Raw genomic sequence first — 17,500 nt, 5'->3', positions numbered from 1 at the left:
CTATTGCTTCCTTGAATCACTTCTGGTCGCCCCAGCAGTGGGGGAAGTGTTCGACTGAGCTCCGATTGCGGAGCTGAACTCACACTTACACTCTTCAAAAAGTTTCCTGGTTCAGTTCGGGATTACGCAATTCATCTGACCTCAGTGGAGTCCCTGGCTTCTGTGAGAGGTTCTGGCGAAGGTTGTGCTTAGAACCCATATCTCCTTCTTCATTCTTTGGTAGTCGTGTGTGTATCTCTCCCCGGTGCGCGGGATGGCCCAGAGCTGGATTGGTTGTGAGATCCGGTTCCAGGGAGCGGGCAGAGGATGATTCTGAGTATCAAGTGGTCTTGACAGGGCGACTCTTGTTGATTCACACTGCTGACGTGAGCTATTTTCTATCCACTGAATCCACTAGAAAAATATAAAATAGGTTCCTGGGTTCTATGCTTAGAGGAGTCCTATCTCCCCCACTCTCTCTGAACATCTCTATCCTTCTGATGGTCGCCCTGTTTTCTTACCCTCTTTCTCTCCAGCCACCACCCCTGCCTCTTTGTTTTTTATCTCCAGACCCTCTGCAGAATTTCCTTAAGGACTACCCAGCCGTGCTCATTGTTAAAAGCATGTTATTCTGTGTCAGATGCCATGACAACCTAAGTGCCGGCTCGAGGGCTCTGTATTTATTTTTTGAGTCACTCAGCGCTGAATGTTTTTGGAATGCTCGCGTCGGCTTCAGACCGCTATTGACTAAACGATAAAAAATGGAAACAAACCCGTGTAAGTTGAATAAAGATGTTGTAGTGGCGGTGGCTGCAGATCCATAACTTAGCACGTCTAAAGGTCACGGCCGTTCGTCACAGCAGACTTCATTAACAGTTGTCGTGGAGCTATAGGGCTTATGAACATTGATATGTTTCCGCGTGCTACCAGCATGGTGACGCCTTTATAAATGGAAACCAAAATACGGCTTTCAGTGAAAGAGATGTATATTTACGCCGGGCAGCAAAACGAAATTGAAAAATCTGTTGATATATCCTCGTAAAAACACCAAGCACCTAACTATAAGGTCCAATGAGCAGTAGCCATGTGTGGCCCAAGTTATCGTAAAAAGTCAGTCAAACCGGTAAAGGTGAAAGTAAGTCAGGTAATATCATTTTGTGACAATTATAGCATTCAGTTGATTTGTTGATTGACACACAGGCACGCACACACGCACGCAGACAGAAAGACAGACAGACAGACGGACGGACGGACAGAGAGATGGACAAACGGCCGAACGGACGGAGGGAATGACGGACACACCCCAACCCACACACATACCCAGCCGCTGCCCATCACTTGGTAACGCTTTAGGAATAGGCACCTCTGGCCCGGCCGGCTGCGGTAACCCTGCCGTGGGTCTCTGGTGACAGTGGGACGGACACGGGGCTGAGGCGATCAGGTTGCACCCTCCAAGCTCATAGCTGTTGAAGTACGCCCTGGAGCCTGCTGTGACCGTCTCTCTCTGTCGCTCCTTTGGGTCGGGACCGGGTTTTCTAGGGTCCTAGAGGACATCCCCTGACCCCCTGGGTGGACATGAGGGAACTGGTCTATCAGTCTTGCACGGTCTGTGTGTGGGAGAAGGTAAGACCAGAAAGTGTGGCGATGTACGACATTGGCTTGGTCGTGGGCCCTTTGGTGCCCGCCACCTATTGAAGGTGTTCCAATCGTTGTGTGTTGTGTTCGGAGTCACGCAGTTGAGCGTGATCACTGCCTTTGTGCCTTGAGGGCAATTAACTCCATACGCGTCAATTCCATCGTTTACCATCTAACGTTGATGAATTCTGTCTGTATGCGCGGTTGCTAATGAAGGCAGCATTGTTCAATCAAATCATGTTTTCTGTGAACAGAAATTACGCATGAGAGTCAAAAATAAAATGGCCTTCATGTTTGTTACAATGCAGAGCTGTGAATATGGAGTCTTTGTTAAGATCATCTTTTAGTGGTTTTGTACCTCAAAACAAGGCGTAAATTGTGTCCAATCACACATTGTTTTAATAGGCAACGTTGGTCTGGATTTCAAAGTCCTACAACATCCCCCTGTAAATCAAGCAATGCCTCAACGAATAAGACCAAAACAGAAAAACACTTCCTAACCAAAAAAACATCAAACAAGCCTTTCGATGGGTTGGATCTTTTCCCCCCAAGCGCGGTCATTTTAGCACGCACCTCATAACGGGGGCTGGTTGCAAACAAATCCGTCATGCTTGCCGTTGTTACGGTAACGTGATCTAGGTCGTCATGATCTGGGCTCGTTGCTCAGCCTGAGCCTGTAAAGCCCCGGTCCTGACGTCTCCCACAGCAGCCTCTGTGGAGCCGGGCCTGCCCTCGCTGCTGTTACGTAACGCGGCACGGGGCTGCATGCAGAGTGGTTCACCCCCAGCGGGAGCCTATTACCTGCCACCGTTTGGAGGTTTCATCCTAACTCCTAAAACACCCCTTCCCTCCCGCACCGGCACACACCTCTCTGTCTTTAAACGGGTTTAAGAAAGGGCTCAAGGTGTTTCCCTGCTGCATAAGTAATGCTGTTTAACTTAAAGAATGCATTCTGCTCTCTCTCTCTCTCTCTCTCTCTCCTCTCTCTCTCTCTCTCTCTTTCTCTCTCTCTCTCTCTCTCTCTCTCCCTCTCTCTCTCTCTCTCAGTGTCTCTCTCTCTCTCTCTCTCTTTCCCCGGATCTCTCTCCCTCCAGGTCTTTCTCTCCCTCTCATTCTACCTCTTTACCCTCCTTCCTCTTCTCCGTGTCTCTCTCCCTCTCCTCCTCTTCTTCTCTCTCCTCTCCTCTCTCCCTCTCCCTCTCCTCCCACTCCCTCTCTCTCTCTCTCTCTCTCTCTCTCTCTCTCTCTCTCTCTCTCTCTCTCTCTCTCTCTCTCTCTCTCTCTCTCTCTCTCTCTCTCTCTCTCTCTCTCTCTCTCTCTCTCTCTCTCTCTCTCTCTCTCTCTCTCTCTCACCATTGACGATGACTCATGCAAACACACCCCTGCAGAAATCTTCTCTCCGGCTCCTGGGAGAGGCAGAGGGAAAGTGAGGCAGAAACTAAGACAAGACAGTAAGAGACACAGAGTACAATGGAGGCCTTTGCTGCTGTGGATTTTCACCCGGGCAGCCAGTGTACATGCAGACGGCTGTGCTTTATCTGCTCCTGTGAGCCTTCGCTGTCTGCCATGCGTGCTCTCGGAATAGCTCTTCTCATCCTTATAAACTGACCCACCTCTGGAACGCAGCCTGCAAGCTCTGTTCTGTTCAACAATGCACAGCGTGCACCATTCACTCATCCAGCCAAATGTGTTGTATGATGTTCTGTAAGCAAAACATGGCACAGGCACACACACACAAATACACCACACACACACACACACTCACACACACACAACACACCACACAACACACACACACACACACACACACACACCCACCACACACACACACACACACACACACACACACACACACACACACACACACACACACACACACACACACACACACACACAGCAGTTGTAAACTCATTCTCCGTACCCAATCCCGACCCTCTCATCTTCTTCCCTCTGGTCGATTAATATTGATGAGTGCTGGTATAACAACAAGTAGTGAATTTGAATGCTTTGCCGTCATGCCAGGTTGGGCTGAATTGGCACACGTAATTCTCCTATTTTTACCACATAGTGTCAAAACAGGGTGTCTCCTCCAATGTGTGTGAGGCCGTAATGCTGGGAATAATGCATGTCTTTGCCCAGGAGGCTGGGGAGGGGTGGGGATGGGGGTCACCTAACTATACTTGCTCTCTAGCTGCGACCAGTGTGCACCATACAGCCAGTGGGGGCCATTATGCAACCTGGCTCACTCAGCTGCTGGGCCTGCTAACAACAGCTCCAGCCATTCCTCTCTCTCTCTCTCTCTCTCGCTCGCTCTCGGTCTCTTTCGCTCTCTCTCGCTCTCTGTCCCTCGATCTCTCTCGCTCTCACGCTTTCTCTCTCTCTCTCTCTCTCTCTCTCTCTCTCTCTCTCTCTCTCTCTCTCTCTCTCTCTCTCTCTCGCGCGCACACTCTCTCGCACTCGCTCTCTCTCTCCCTCTCAATCTCGCTCTCTCGCTCGCTCTCTCTCTCCTCTATCCTCTCTTCTTCTCCTGTCTGTCTCTCTCTTCTCTCTCTGTCTGTCTCTCTCTCTCTGTTCTCTCTCTGTGTTTGTCTCTTTCTTTGTGTGTCATCTTTCTCTCAGGATTTCTCTTTTTTAGAGCTTTTGTTTTTCGTGTTTCATCATTTGTTAAGGATTCATTGTTAATCATTCCTAATTATTTAATACATCTTATTTAACAATGAATTTGATCTGTAACTATGGCTTATCATCCCATCCCCCGTACCTGTTTATCTGCCTGTCTGTGTACCTGCCTGCCTGTCTGTCTGTCTGTCTGTCTAGCCTGATCTATTTCCTTCCACCCACTTTGCCCTTATTGAGATTTGGCTTTGGTGACCTTCTCCAGTCGCCTGTCCCCGCTCTCAGTCCAACGCCGCTGTTTGTTTGCACACTTGCTCGGTTGTTTGTGTATCCATCAAAGATTATCAGGAGATAAAGAATGCACAGCTCTCTGAATTATTTGTTGTTTACCGAGTCATCTCACGGCTTGCTTTTCGTGACAGCTCGGCCATTGGCTGTCGTCTGCTGTATTTGGGTGTGAGGCTGAGAAGTGAGCGAGGGTGGTCCCCATGGTGTCTCTGCTCGGCCCCCCCTAGATGCTAACTCAACACATGGATATTTAGACACACTGTAGCCCCCAGTAAAGACGGCTAGCTGCGCTCCACTGGTTTTGTTGACTCTGATTCAGCGGGCTAGGGGTTGTGTTATAGGTCAAATTAGCACAGACACTATAGTCAGAGTAGCAGAGCTAATTTCTCGTAAGCAATCCACTCACATCGCCCATGTCCTTTTTAGGGGTAAGACCGCAAGGATATTCTCCCAAGAAAGCAAACATATATGCATGGTTGTTTTTGAGTAATTTACGCTTGAGTTCCAATTTTATTTCAATGACCAAGAGCAGAAAAAAAGGAAGTCACATGTGACAAAGGACCCATTTCAGAGTAAGGCCAGTAAAGCTCTATCAAACGGTTTCCGTCTGATGTGTGTCCATGTTGTTTATGAGAATACCGTATATAGAAATGCATGAGGTATGAATGGAACTGGCGGGGGGGGGGGGGGGGGGGAGGGGACCTGGGGGTGCAGGTCAAAGCATAGTCTGGGAGAAAATTGGATTCTGATTCACAGTCCTGGAGAAAAATAACTCTAGAAAAAATAATGAAATGCCCCGGAGTTAGCAGGCCGTCTTCCGTTAAAAATAAGTAATTTGTTTTCAAGGGGGCCGCAGCAGGGGCGTCTGTCATTTGTTCCACAACACGCTGTCTGCGATGAGCCCGTGGTGCTTGTGTGCGTGTGAGCGGTGACGGGCGCGACCGGGCGTCCGCGTGACGTAACACCCCGTAACAAATCTGGGGTGCAACGGTCCGCCACATCACGCAATCCAACCCCCAGGTCACAGACGTCTGAGCTGTTGGCCCGCCGGGGCTCCCTGGTTGATAGAGGGAAACGGCTATAACAAGATAACAGAGTGGATTAATACTGGATGTATCGCTGAGAAGGATGTATCGCTGAGGGGATAGAGGAAAACTGTGTTTTTTTCCCAATGTTTTGTGAGTTCCGTTTCCCAGGCTCGTTAGTTTAGATTCTTCACAGGGTGTCAACAAGTGGTGTGTGGGGTGGGCTGTGCCTTTTCCTCCTCCGTCTGTTCCGCGGCCGGTGCACTTCCTGGCACTTGTTGGTTGTAAACACGGCTTCCGATTTTCGCCTCCCCAGCCAGGTAATGTCCGCCAATCCGAGTGGCTCATCGCCAAAAAGGAACACAGGAGACCTGTAAAGCGAGGGGCGGGTGCCGCCTCAAATGTTTAACTGACAGGCTTTTTTCGACAAGGGCTTGACGTGTGTTCTATGTACCGCCCTGTCCTGGAGAGACAGGTGGTGCTTAGGAATGAGTGGAGAAGACAGACCTGTCTCTCAGGACAGGTAAGACGTGGTTATTCCCACGAGACGTCATATCAGCGAAGCCGGTCACTGTACTATGTAACAGACTCTTTCCGGACAGATCATTATCGGCTTTGAAGACAGAACGGAGGGAGGGTGACGTCTGTCTAGTTAGAATGGATTTATTCAGTCCTCTGAGCTGACCTTTCTCTGGATGTCACGGCCAGGTAGGGTGCGGGCCTGGGGGCCTCCCTGCATGTTGGAAGGTCCTGTAAGCTAATATCAAGATGCCCCCGGCCTCGTAACCTAACGTGTTCGGTGTGGAGGCGAACCCACGGTGTAAACACATGCTAATGCTGTTTGAAAAGATAGATAGAATAACAGCACAAAGAAATGGCCAGATCACCCAGTGAACATTAGGTTTGTGCTTTATTACATTCGGCTAAACAGGGCATTTTTAAAGGTTTTATAGTGTAGTTCATTCCTACGGTTATACATTCCACTTTGTTGTTGATCGAAAACGCAGTGGAATCCAGCCTCCAGATCTAATAGTGTGGGTTCTGGCCCAATCTGTGGTGGAATTTCAGCTGAATGCGGTCTGATGGACGGAGTGGGAGCACAGCCGCTGCCTCCTCCATCCAGTCCATCTCCGCCTGCTGGGCTCAGCCACCACGTCTGTGGCTCTGGCACCACATCAAATGGAGGCACCCCGCCACCATCACTAGCAGAACAAAACCCTCGGTGTATATACAGCACCTGGGTGTGGGTGTGGGTGGGTGTGGGTGTGTGGGTGTGTGTGTGTGTGTGTGTGTTTGTGTGTGTCTCTTACTCACTCGCTCTCTTTCTCTCTCTCTCTCTCTCTTCTCTCTCTCTCTCTCTCTCTCCCTCTCTCTCTCTCTCTCTCTCTCTCTCTCTCTCTCTCTCTCTCTCTCTCTCTCTCTCTCTCTCTCTCTCTCTCCCTCTCTCTCTCTTCTCTCTCTCTCTCTCTCTCTCTCTTTCTCTCTCTCATCTTCTCTCTCTTTCTCATCTCTCCCTCTCCTCTAATCTAACTCTCTAAATCTCTCTATCTCTCTCTCTCTCTCTCTCTCTCTCTCTCTCTCTCTCTCTCTCTCTCTCTCTCTCTCTCTCTCTCTCTCTCTCTCTCTCTCTCTCTCTCTCTCTCATCTTACTCTTTCTTGCCCTCTCACCCTCTCTTAGTCCAGTTGTGGGAGGATTGTCATACTAGCGTGATGGCCACATAAGGCGTTAGCCCTCTGCCAGTAGGGGCAAGTGTTCCCTCCTGTGTAGCGGACCTCTAGCCTGGGCTAACGGAGAAGGGGGAGCTCCACCAGGGCAGATGCTATTCTAACGCAGGCTCTGACTTCAAAGGCTTCTGGTGGGTTGTGACGCGAATTCCAACAGGAGAGAGCGCAGGATCAACACACACACAGAAGGGCTGGCGCTGTCTGATAGCGTAGCGCATGTAGCTCAGGGTAATGACTAAGGACACTCTTACTTTTATCTCTGTGTTGTATCGCTGTCTAATATGACGCTTTTGGGCGGAGAAAGGAAACAAATTGTTGAGCCTTTCGGTTTCGTTCGAAAACAAATTTGATAAATATGTACATCTGAGAGGACGCCAGTTATCATCCCTCCTTCATTGCCTTGACATTTCAGTCTTCACAGTTGATTCTGCATTAACAGGAACACTGTGATCAGGACAAATAGGGCGACATGAAATATTCTGTCTAATAATCCCATGAACTCGTCGTAACCTGTCGCCGGTCGAGGATCCAAGTGCTGCAGATAACCAGCCTAGTCTGATGTGAATGCATGTGATTGAGAAGGGGAGAGATGACCTTCTTCTCCATAGATGTGGCTTCTAAGGGAGAGACAGGTGTTAGACTCAATGAGAACTAGATGTTTGAGTGAAAGAAATAGAAATGATGATGTTTATCTGTTGTTTACAAGTCATGAAGGATTGTCATCGCCTATTCGTTACTTAGTGATAAACTACAATCTGCAAGCACACCTGTTTTGTTTTAATATGTACAAACGCAACGCAATGATGCACAAGCGATGGAAACACATGCACACACCTAAACACTTTCCCTTTAAGGTACCCTTAATCTTATATCATCCAAACAGCAAAGCGATTAAGGAAGGAAATTAACCAAAGGCCGCTATGAATTGATAATCTCCGTAGCGAATGTATAATGAAGTGCTTAACTAAACAAGGTAAATAAGGCTCACGCTGGTTAATATCGCAGCACCATATGGATGTTCAAGGCCTGAGTGTGTTCTGTGGAAGGCCTGAGGGCACCGATACCACCTTCATTCAGATCAAGGACAAGTGCTTACATTTGGGTTCTTTCTACTTACCTTCTTGGTTCTTAGTACTTAATCATACTATTACATAACAATGACTCTGTAAACATGTTGAATTTTCGTCAGATCTTCCTCGCTTTCTGACTGGAACTAATTAAAAACACATAATGATTATGTTGCTGACATGTATCATTTGTTCCCTATATTAATGAGATGTTAATGTTTTCTTATGGTAACTATTGTTTGCCGATTATATAAGGGTTTGCACGATATAATCGCTGCGTTATATTTGAGTTATTTGTTGAGTTTATGAAAATTCCCCTAGCTTTAAGAAAAGAGGCAAAGGCATAGAAACAGGGAAAAATGCAAAGATTATGTACTGGTTACATGTTCTTCCTACGCTTTCCCTTGCCGTGAAGTGGATTCGGGTGCAGTTGCATTGGAATAGTTTTACAGAGTATTTTTATGGAGTAGTATTACAGAGTAGTTTAACAGATCAGTTTTATGTACTTTTAGTAGTTTAGTACGAGTACATACGCACAGTATGGGACCGATACCGAGTACTGGTATCGGTGTCGGTGCATCCCTACTTAAATCACATTGCTGAGTCTCTATTTATAGAATGTTTTCTAATGCCTCAGTGACCTCATCTCCTCCCCCCTCTCCTCCCCTCTCCCTCTCCCCCTCCTCTCGTCCTCTCACCCCCCTGTTCCCACTACGCTCCTCATCCTCCTCATCTGCTCCTCCATGTTTAGAGCCAGCCATGGGCTCCTACTCTGCCTGACGCGCACCATTCCAGTGCACACTTCGCGCACACACACACACACACACACACACACACACACACTTTTACACAGATGCCACCATGCATGCACGCAAACACACACACTGATAACGAATGTGTCTCGAGGGTTTGTGTGTGTGTGTGTGTGTGTGTGTGTGTGTGTGTGTGTGTGTGTGTGTGTGTGTGTGTGTGTGTGTGTGTGTGTGTGTGTGTGTGTGTGTGTGTGTGTGTGTGTGTGTGTGTGTGTGTACATGTGTATATGTGTGTGTGTGTGTGTGTGTGTGTGTGTGTGTGTGTGTGTGTACATGTGTATATGTGTGTGTGGGGAGGCGAGGGGAGAGGTGATGCTGCCCCTATGAACACACTGTCCCCACCACTAAAAGAACACAGCTATGACCCTGCTGGGGCCATACTGGTCATCGATGATCCGTGCACACAGGCCCACACACACACACACACCCATACATGTGCACACACCGGCATGCACGCACACACATGCACACAACTAACAAGCTCTACACAGGCACTAATATTGATATTGTTTTTTAGGGGAATAGATCCAATGGATCTGGTACAAGCTCTGCCTTGAACAGCCAGACTGCATGTGCCATGTGTGGCCCATGTTTTCTGTTGTAACCATGCTTAGTGCAAGGCAGTCTGCTCCGTGTTGTGGACAACAGCTCGAATCTGAGGATGAGTAAGGCTGTGTGTGTGTGTGCGTGTGTTCCTGTGTAGGCAGCAGCAGAACTGGGCTTGCCAGCACTATAAGTCCTGATTGATATTCATAAGATGCTCCCCTTTGGGTCTTGAGTCATGCTTTTCACCCCCCCCCCCCCCCCCCCCCCCACACCCGCAACAAAAATAGATAAATTAACGAATCAAAAACCTCAAACCAAATTCAAACAAATCCCTGTCAGTCTTATACTGTTGTCGCTGTATGCAACATTTGTCGGGGAGGCGGAATTAGCCATAGCTGGCATGGTTGTTCACCACATGGTCGCCAGATTAAAAGCAATTTAAAAAAAACAGCCGGCGTTGGACACAAAGCCTTTATCCGCCTCCGCTGTTGTCCCTGGTGGGTGAAGCCTTCATTGTTTGGCTCCATTAGGCCGCCACTGTGGTCTGAACGCCTCGTGGACAACATACTCAGAGTCAACTTCAGCTGCTCTTTGTGCTTCTCCGCAGTCCCTGACTGCTGTTTAAGATCTATGCTTCTGTTTTTTATGTAGTTGTATGTGATTACTTAACAAAAAAGTACAAAGACATCCAGGATCATATTTCCAAGTGAGAACTGGAAATTAGCTCAGGAGTAGAAAACGTAGGTGGAGAATGACTGGGTTGTGCCGAAGTGACAAAGCACACTATTCAGCTGTGTGTCAGCGAGTAGCTTTGTATGCGTAGGTTATTATGATATTATTGGTTGGAATGTTAAGTCTGCCAGTGCCGACAAAGCTTTGGAGGAATCTATATAGATTTGGATTTGGATGTAAAATAATAAAGTAAACAGGTTTGGAGGTTTTGGTGGAGGTGTTGTCTAGTGGATGTGTAGGTGTGGTAGAGCTGGAGATGTGGTGGAGGTGAAGGTGAAGTCATGGAGACCCACGTTTTTATGCTCTTTTTGGTAGCAGGGGGAGGAAGAGGGAGGGAGGGGAGGGAGGGAGGGAGGGGAGGGAGGGAGGAAGGGGAAGTCCTTTATTGAAATAGTCTGTAATGTATAGGGAGCAATCTCATAGGCTCTGTTTACACAAGCTTTCTAAATCTTCCTTCAAATTCCTACAAATTGCAACTTGAAAACAGTGTGGGATTGGGAGTAAAAGACATCCAAACTGGCAGCAACTGCTGTAAAAGACATTTAGAGAACCCTGTCAGAACCACGTCCAGGGGAGGTGTAATGTACACCGACTAGAGATAGCTTCTCTTCTAGTTAGACTCTCACTGAACCATAATCAAGGCACATGCTAAGCTCATAGGCCGTCGAGCATAAAGATAGAGGCGCGTCTTATGCAAATGTCTCTGAAGCCTCTCACACTATTCCTAGCCCTTGCACATTCTATTATTAAACATTATTTGCGGCACAAACCAAAGCAATGTAAACGGGTGCTCCACCGTGGTGCCATTGTTTCCCTCGTGTAAACCGGGCCAGGGACATTTTAAAGAAAGAACATGAAAGAAATCCCCTCAAAATAGGTCAGGACAGGTTTACCTGTCAAAAGTAAAGAATCACTTGAAAAGCATTGGGAAACTGAAAAAGATAAACACCTATTATGGTGAAACCACCACACAGAAATAACTAGGAAAACTAAAAAACAAAAAACTATGGTCCGTCCTGTTGTTGGTTTTTCAAATATCCTTCCCCAGAAGAGTGTTCACTCTTCTTCCCTATTTACTCTTTGTGGCCTGTGTTAACCCTCTCATCCATTCCTTTATTCACCCACTGATGCACTAGGTCTTCATCTCTGTTGCTCTATCCTTTGTGCTGGTGCTGTCTTTTATGTGGTCCTACCCCCCCCCCCCCCAAACCCCCCACCATGCCTCTCCCCCCCTGGTGGGAGACTAACACCACACGCCTGGGAGGGCAGAATGCTATAGGGGCTGTATGTATTTCTGTGTGTCTGTGTATGTCTGTGTGTGTCTCTATGTGGGTTTGTGTGTGTGTGTGTGTGTGTGTGTGTGTGTGTGTGTGTGTGTGTGTGTGTGTGTGTGTGTGTGTGTGTGTGTGCGCGCGTGTGTGTGTGGTTGTATGTGTATATGTGTGTGCGTGTATGTGTGTGTGTGTGTGTGTGTGTGTGTGTGTGTGTGTGTGTGTGTGTGTGTGTGTTTCACAGTAAATAGGAGTTAATGTGGGTTTCTGTTGAAATTTACAGTCAGCACAATTGCACGCCCACATACACACAAACACATGCACACATACACGCACCCACATACCCACGCACACACACACACACACACACACACACACACACACACACACACACACACTGCTAAGAGCACAGCAGACAAGTACAGTATTACCCGAGAGTGAAGGCATCTCTGCCCTACGTCACACGCAGGCGAGTGCGCGTGCGGATGTAAGCCGTGTGGGTTACGCAACCTACTCTGCCATTTGAAATGATCTGAGATCATGACTCCTCTCCATGGAGGACTAGATTACAGAGTGTCTGAGAAAGCAGTGTGAGGCCCATTCAGTCCAGCTGGATCCTCCACAGAGGACAGCTCCATGTTGAATAACCACCATACTCTCTGTAGAATCTTTAGATATTCTCACATTTGGGCCTCAGGTTAAGCTTTATTTGGTGCTTGATATATATATATATATATATATATATATATATTACTACTATAATAGCAGGCCTGTCGCACCAGTAACTCAAGGTACTCATGTGCGCATGTGCCTTGCAGCCTGCAGCTCACACACATACAGCACGCACGAACGCGTATGTACACCGCAAGCACGCACACGCACATGCGCAAGAACATACATGGAAATGCACACACACAAACACACACACACTCACACATACACACACACGCACACACACACAAAAACACACACGTACACGCACACACCACATGTCAAGACAAAGGCAGCGACACATACAAGGAAAGCGCACACACCAGACACGCACACACCGTACGTCAAGACAAAGGCAGCAACACACTCGCCGAGCTAAGATGTTATGTTTTTAAACATAATGGCTCCGCCATCCACACACGGCAGGTAAGAACACACACGCATGCGCACACACCGCAGCGACACTCGCCCTTAAACATAATGGCTCCGCCATAGCCACACGCGCAGGTAAGAACACAAACGCACGCGCACACACTGCAGCGACACTCGCCCAGGTAAGACTTTATGTTTTTAAACAAAACTGCTCCACCATCGACAAACTCTCCCAGGTAACATGTTCTGTCTATAGACTGTAGAAATTGCGATAAAAGAAGGGAAGAGACAATTTCTCACCTCGACAAGCAACGGCGGGTCGTTCAATCTGTCATATAAAAAACGTTAAATTCCAACATCGCACCGACCGGCATATCAACACATAAGTCACGTGATTTTAAAGAGACAGTGTCCCTATAACACAGAACAAAAACATGTCAATAACACAGTATGGTGATTTATGTCTATAGAGTCTACCACAAGACTACGCTTTCTTGCTCAAAGTTAATATTACGCTTCTCCTTGAGCCTCCCCAAATGTCTTGCGATATTGATATCCCCCCCTCCCGCCTGCGGACTGTTTTAGTTGTTTTATTTTTGTGTGTATGCTATGTGTGACTGTAGGCTACTGCTGCCTGTCTTGGCCAGGATACTGGAAGAGAAGTTTAATCACAATGAGGATTATTATTTACAACTAACCAATAGTTAGTTGCCTTGCATTTTAAAATGTCAATGCACTTTTCAGCCATGAATTGCAGTAAAAGCTATTTAACAATTGTTTTGCATGCATAGTATACCACACTTTACATTGAACAATTACCCCTGCTACCATAAATAGACTAATTTTATAATGTAATCAAATGCTCACACACCAGCTGCTTTCAGACACACGTGTTAGTCCTGATATTCTCCTGATGGGTCTTATGTGTGAACAACAGATCCTGACATTTGTATCCTGAAAATCTCCTGAATAATACTATTTTCTCTGTAGGAATTATAAATTACCTTACATGTAAATGAGGAGTAGAAAGTCTGTATTTCTCACACCACTACAGGGGGCGTGTTGATGACGCTTCTGCATGTCATTGAGTGGCTCCCTAAATGATAATCAGCCTGTTGCCTTTTGTTTGCTGAATGGTTAAAAAATATTTAAATGTTGGCTCTGCTTTAAGAGTCATTTGTGGTGACGAATGTTAGACATTGTAAAATTATAGGCAAAATGTTTTTATATTATGCGCTCAGAAATGTGTTACATTATCGACTGGGGCTTCCACATTATTGCTATGGGTTTAATTACAATTAGAGGTTGAGCGCACGAGCAATGCGCGCGCGGAAACACTAGTGTATATATATATGTATCACTGGTGGTGGTGTATTGTTTTTTATTCATTTAATGAGATGTAGTTGACTCCTTGAGCTTTCTTGCCACGGATGACCTTGTGTGACACTGTAATAATAATGCGGAAGACTTTGACTCTTCCTGTGGTATCTCTGGGCTCAGCTTATAGGGAGCAGATAGAAGACCAACCTCATTACCAACAGGAAGTGCAGGAGGATTATGTGGATGGAAGCACTGCCATTATGTTTAGAAGTTAAAAGCCATTGAATTTTGTATATGGAAATGCAGACACCTTTGAATTGATAATGTTGAAATATGATAGGAGAAAGAGTTATTTGAATATGGCATCTCAAGTTGTACTGTTTCCGCCAAAACCTTTTTTCAATGTTCTCGTATCAACCCAATATATTTTTCAAATATCTTTCAATGTGGATATTTGAAATACGATATTCTTTACTTATATTCAAGTTTTCAAAATACAGATCAGAAAATAAAAGCAATAAACTGATAACTGTAACGGTGTGTCCGTCAAATAATACAATGGCGAGTTGGGAGAGTGACGGAGCTCCGGTTGGTTGTACATGTGTGAATCATCTAAGGGCTCAATTAATGATAAAAAATAATGGTATCAATTGCCATTATTATGCCACATATCATCGATTTATTATGATGTTGATGTATTTGGACATGTAATTTAGGTGGAAAATCTCCAAAAAGAGGGTGATACATTGAATAAGTATTTTGCCTATAGTTATTACCGCCACAAAGAAGAGCCGTCATCATAAAGGTTATGATATGTAAAGATGCTTTTTTTAATTCCCTGAAAACCCCTGCGCTTATTAAGCTCTGAGTGTGGATAAACCTGGGCCTAAACAATGCAAACTGGACAGCAGAGGGGAGCCCGTCACTCTCCGTTCTCACCGAGCCATTGCCTTTGATGACGTTTAGACAGGCTGGTAGGCCAGCAGTCCGTTTGATCACATCCAGTCTCCATTGCTCTGGCCTGTCCTTGGAATACCCTGCTGTTTCAGTTACTAGTTTATCGCTGGAATGTTTTGATCTGTGCTTTGACCACTTAAATATAAGTCATTATATTGCTTTATGAATGTTTTTTCTATCTGATTTAGTGAAAAAATAATATAATATCTGTGATTTTAAATGGCACAACTTGAAATGCAATATTTGAAATTCAAAGAATTGAATGAATTGAATACAATCAGATGACCTTGTTTTCACAGTACAATATTTCATGTGATAAATTCAATAATAATGTTTTGAATTCAATGCCTTTTAAAATTCAAAACATTATGGCAATGATGTGCTTCAAAATAGGTGCTTTCATTTCAGTGCAACATTGCTTGCGGAACCGAAGCTAATGCTAAATAAAGGATTTACAGTAAATACATTTAAGTTCTATATGATGCCGAAAATTCTAGGTAGCCACAGGAAGGATTGTGATTCATCATTAGACCTGATGCATATTAGAGAGAGAGAGAGAGAGAGAGAGATAGAGAGAGAGAGAGAGAGAGAGAGAGAGAGAGAGAGAGAGAGAGAGAGAGAGAGAGAGAGAGAGAGAGAGAGAGAGAGAGAGAGAGAGAGAGAGAGAGAGAGGGAGAGAGAGATTTTGTTCAATCAGGGATCATAAATATCCAACCTGTGAAGGATTGGGTTACCTCTTATCGGCTTGAAGCAGTGCTTGCCTAAGGAATAAAGGTTGGTGGAGGAAGTATAATCATACTGCATTTATACCTCAATGCCACTGAGCCTCTCGAGACTGCTTTGAGTTCTTGAGGAGAGCACTCCGAGGTGCTGAACAGGAAGGCGTGCATGTTTACAGCTCTCAGCCTCTCTGGCTGCCTATCCATCTCTATCTCCGTCTCTCTGTCTCACCACCTCAGTATAGGGGTTGGCACACAAGGTGTTTGTATTCACCTTGCCTACCGCAGTGTTTCCCTAACGTTGCAGGGAGGGTGGGTGCAATAATGTGGGACAGAAACACACGTGTTAAACACACAAGTGTATTTAGAGCCAACGGGAAATGGAATAAACCTTTAGGAAGACCAGGAAGGGGGTATCCCTTCTGTGAGGGACGGCCAGTAGTCGAAACGTGGCCAGGTGTCTAGACATGAAACCACAGTCTATGAGACTGTGGAAACGGAATCATTGAAACCCTTTTTTAGTTTAACCAAAATAAAAAAGCTCATTCACATCACAGATATAGCTCTATAGTAATCTATGGTTCAGTCCGATGGATGAAGGCTATCTGTAGTGTGCATCATGGCCCCCCTGCCTTCCACAGTAGTCGATGGTACGCTCCGCCTCCGCTGCCCCACATACCAGAGAGTCATGGAGGCGATGTGGAAGGAGGCTGCGCTCTGTTTTGCATGCATTTGCATTAGCACCACTGAGGCACAAATGCTATCTGCAGCTTAGGGCTGTCCTCAGTCATCTGTCTCGGTCCGTGGCAGGGCGGTAAACGCCTCTCCACTCCCTCCTGCAGCCCCTTACTCACCGCGGCCGCCCGCTGAATCCCTCATCAGCGGGAATCTCTTGGTGAACATCAGCAACTGTGTTCCGAAACAATGGGCCCGGGCTGCTGAGAGCTGTCCCGTCTGTGTGTGTGTGTGTGTGTGTGTGTGTGTGTGTGTGTGTGTGTGTGTGTGTGTGTGTGTGTGTGTGTGTGTGTGGGTGTGTGGGTGTGTGGGTGTGTGTGTGTGTGTGTGTGTGTGTGTGTGTGTGTGTGTGTGTGTGTGTGTGTGTGTGTGTGAGAGAGCTCGTGTGTGTATGTGGTGGGTTGGGGGGATGATCTTTCCATTGTTCTGTGTGTTTAAGTGTACATTTGCGTTTATTTGTGTGTGTGTATATATATATATATATATATATAATCCCCCCATACATACACATGCACAAACATACACACACATACACACACACAAACACACACCGAATAAACACAAACATACACTGAACCTCACACACACAGATAGACCATATATATTCATTAGTATTTGTGCCTATATCCCTATATGAGTATTTCTGGATCTTTGTCCCTCATTTGAGTGTGTGAGTTGGGTGCGGGGGGGGGGGGGAGATATCTGTGTGTGGGGTCAGCTGTAGGTTTATGAGTCTGTGTGCATGTGTTTGACCATGTGTGTCAGTGTGTGTTTTATTGCACAGCCCAGTTTAGCAGGACGTGTTGTGGTTCTGCAGACTACACACATTAGAGGGCCCCCCCGGGGGCCCGCTGTTTGCTGAGGCCGCACCTCCCTGACTCCCCGTAAATCACGTACAGGGCATGTTCCAATACTTCCATATGCTTTCAACTCTGGGCCCTGTTTAAACTGCAGTGTGTTGGATTCAACTGTCGTTTACGTCGTCTTCGG

General features: G+C 46.4%; 1 pseudogene; it reads left to right on the top strand.

Annotated features, from left to right (window-relative positions):
- Positions 1 to 1,532: 1,532 nt before the first annotated feature.
- LOC130384436 (RIMS-binding protein 2-like) overlaps positions 1,533 to 17,500 on the top strand; it is a 65,269-nt pseudogene continuing 49,301 nt past the window's right edge.

Source organism: Gadus chalcogrammus, chromosome 6 (genome assembly GCF_026213295.1).
Source record: "Gadus chalcogrammus isolate NIFS_2021 chromosome 6, NIFS_Gcha_1.0, whole genome shotgun sequence".
In the NCBI taxonomy this organism is placed as follows: Eukaryota; Metazoa; Chordata; class Actinopteri; order Gadiformes; family Gadidae; genus Gadus; species Gadus chalcogrammus.
Note: the sequence above shows the minus strand (reverse complement) of the source record. Positions and strands in the feature narration are given on the sequence as shown.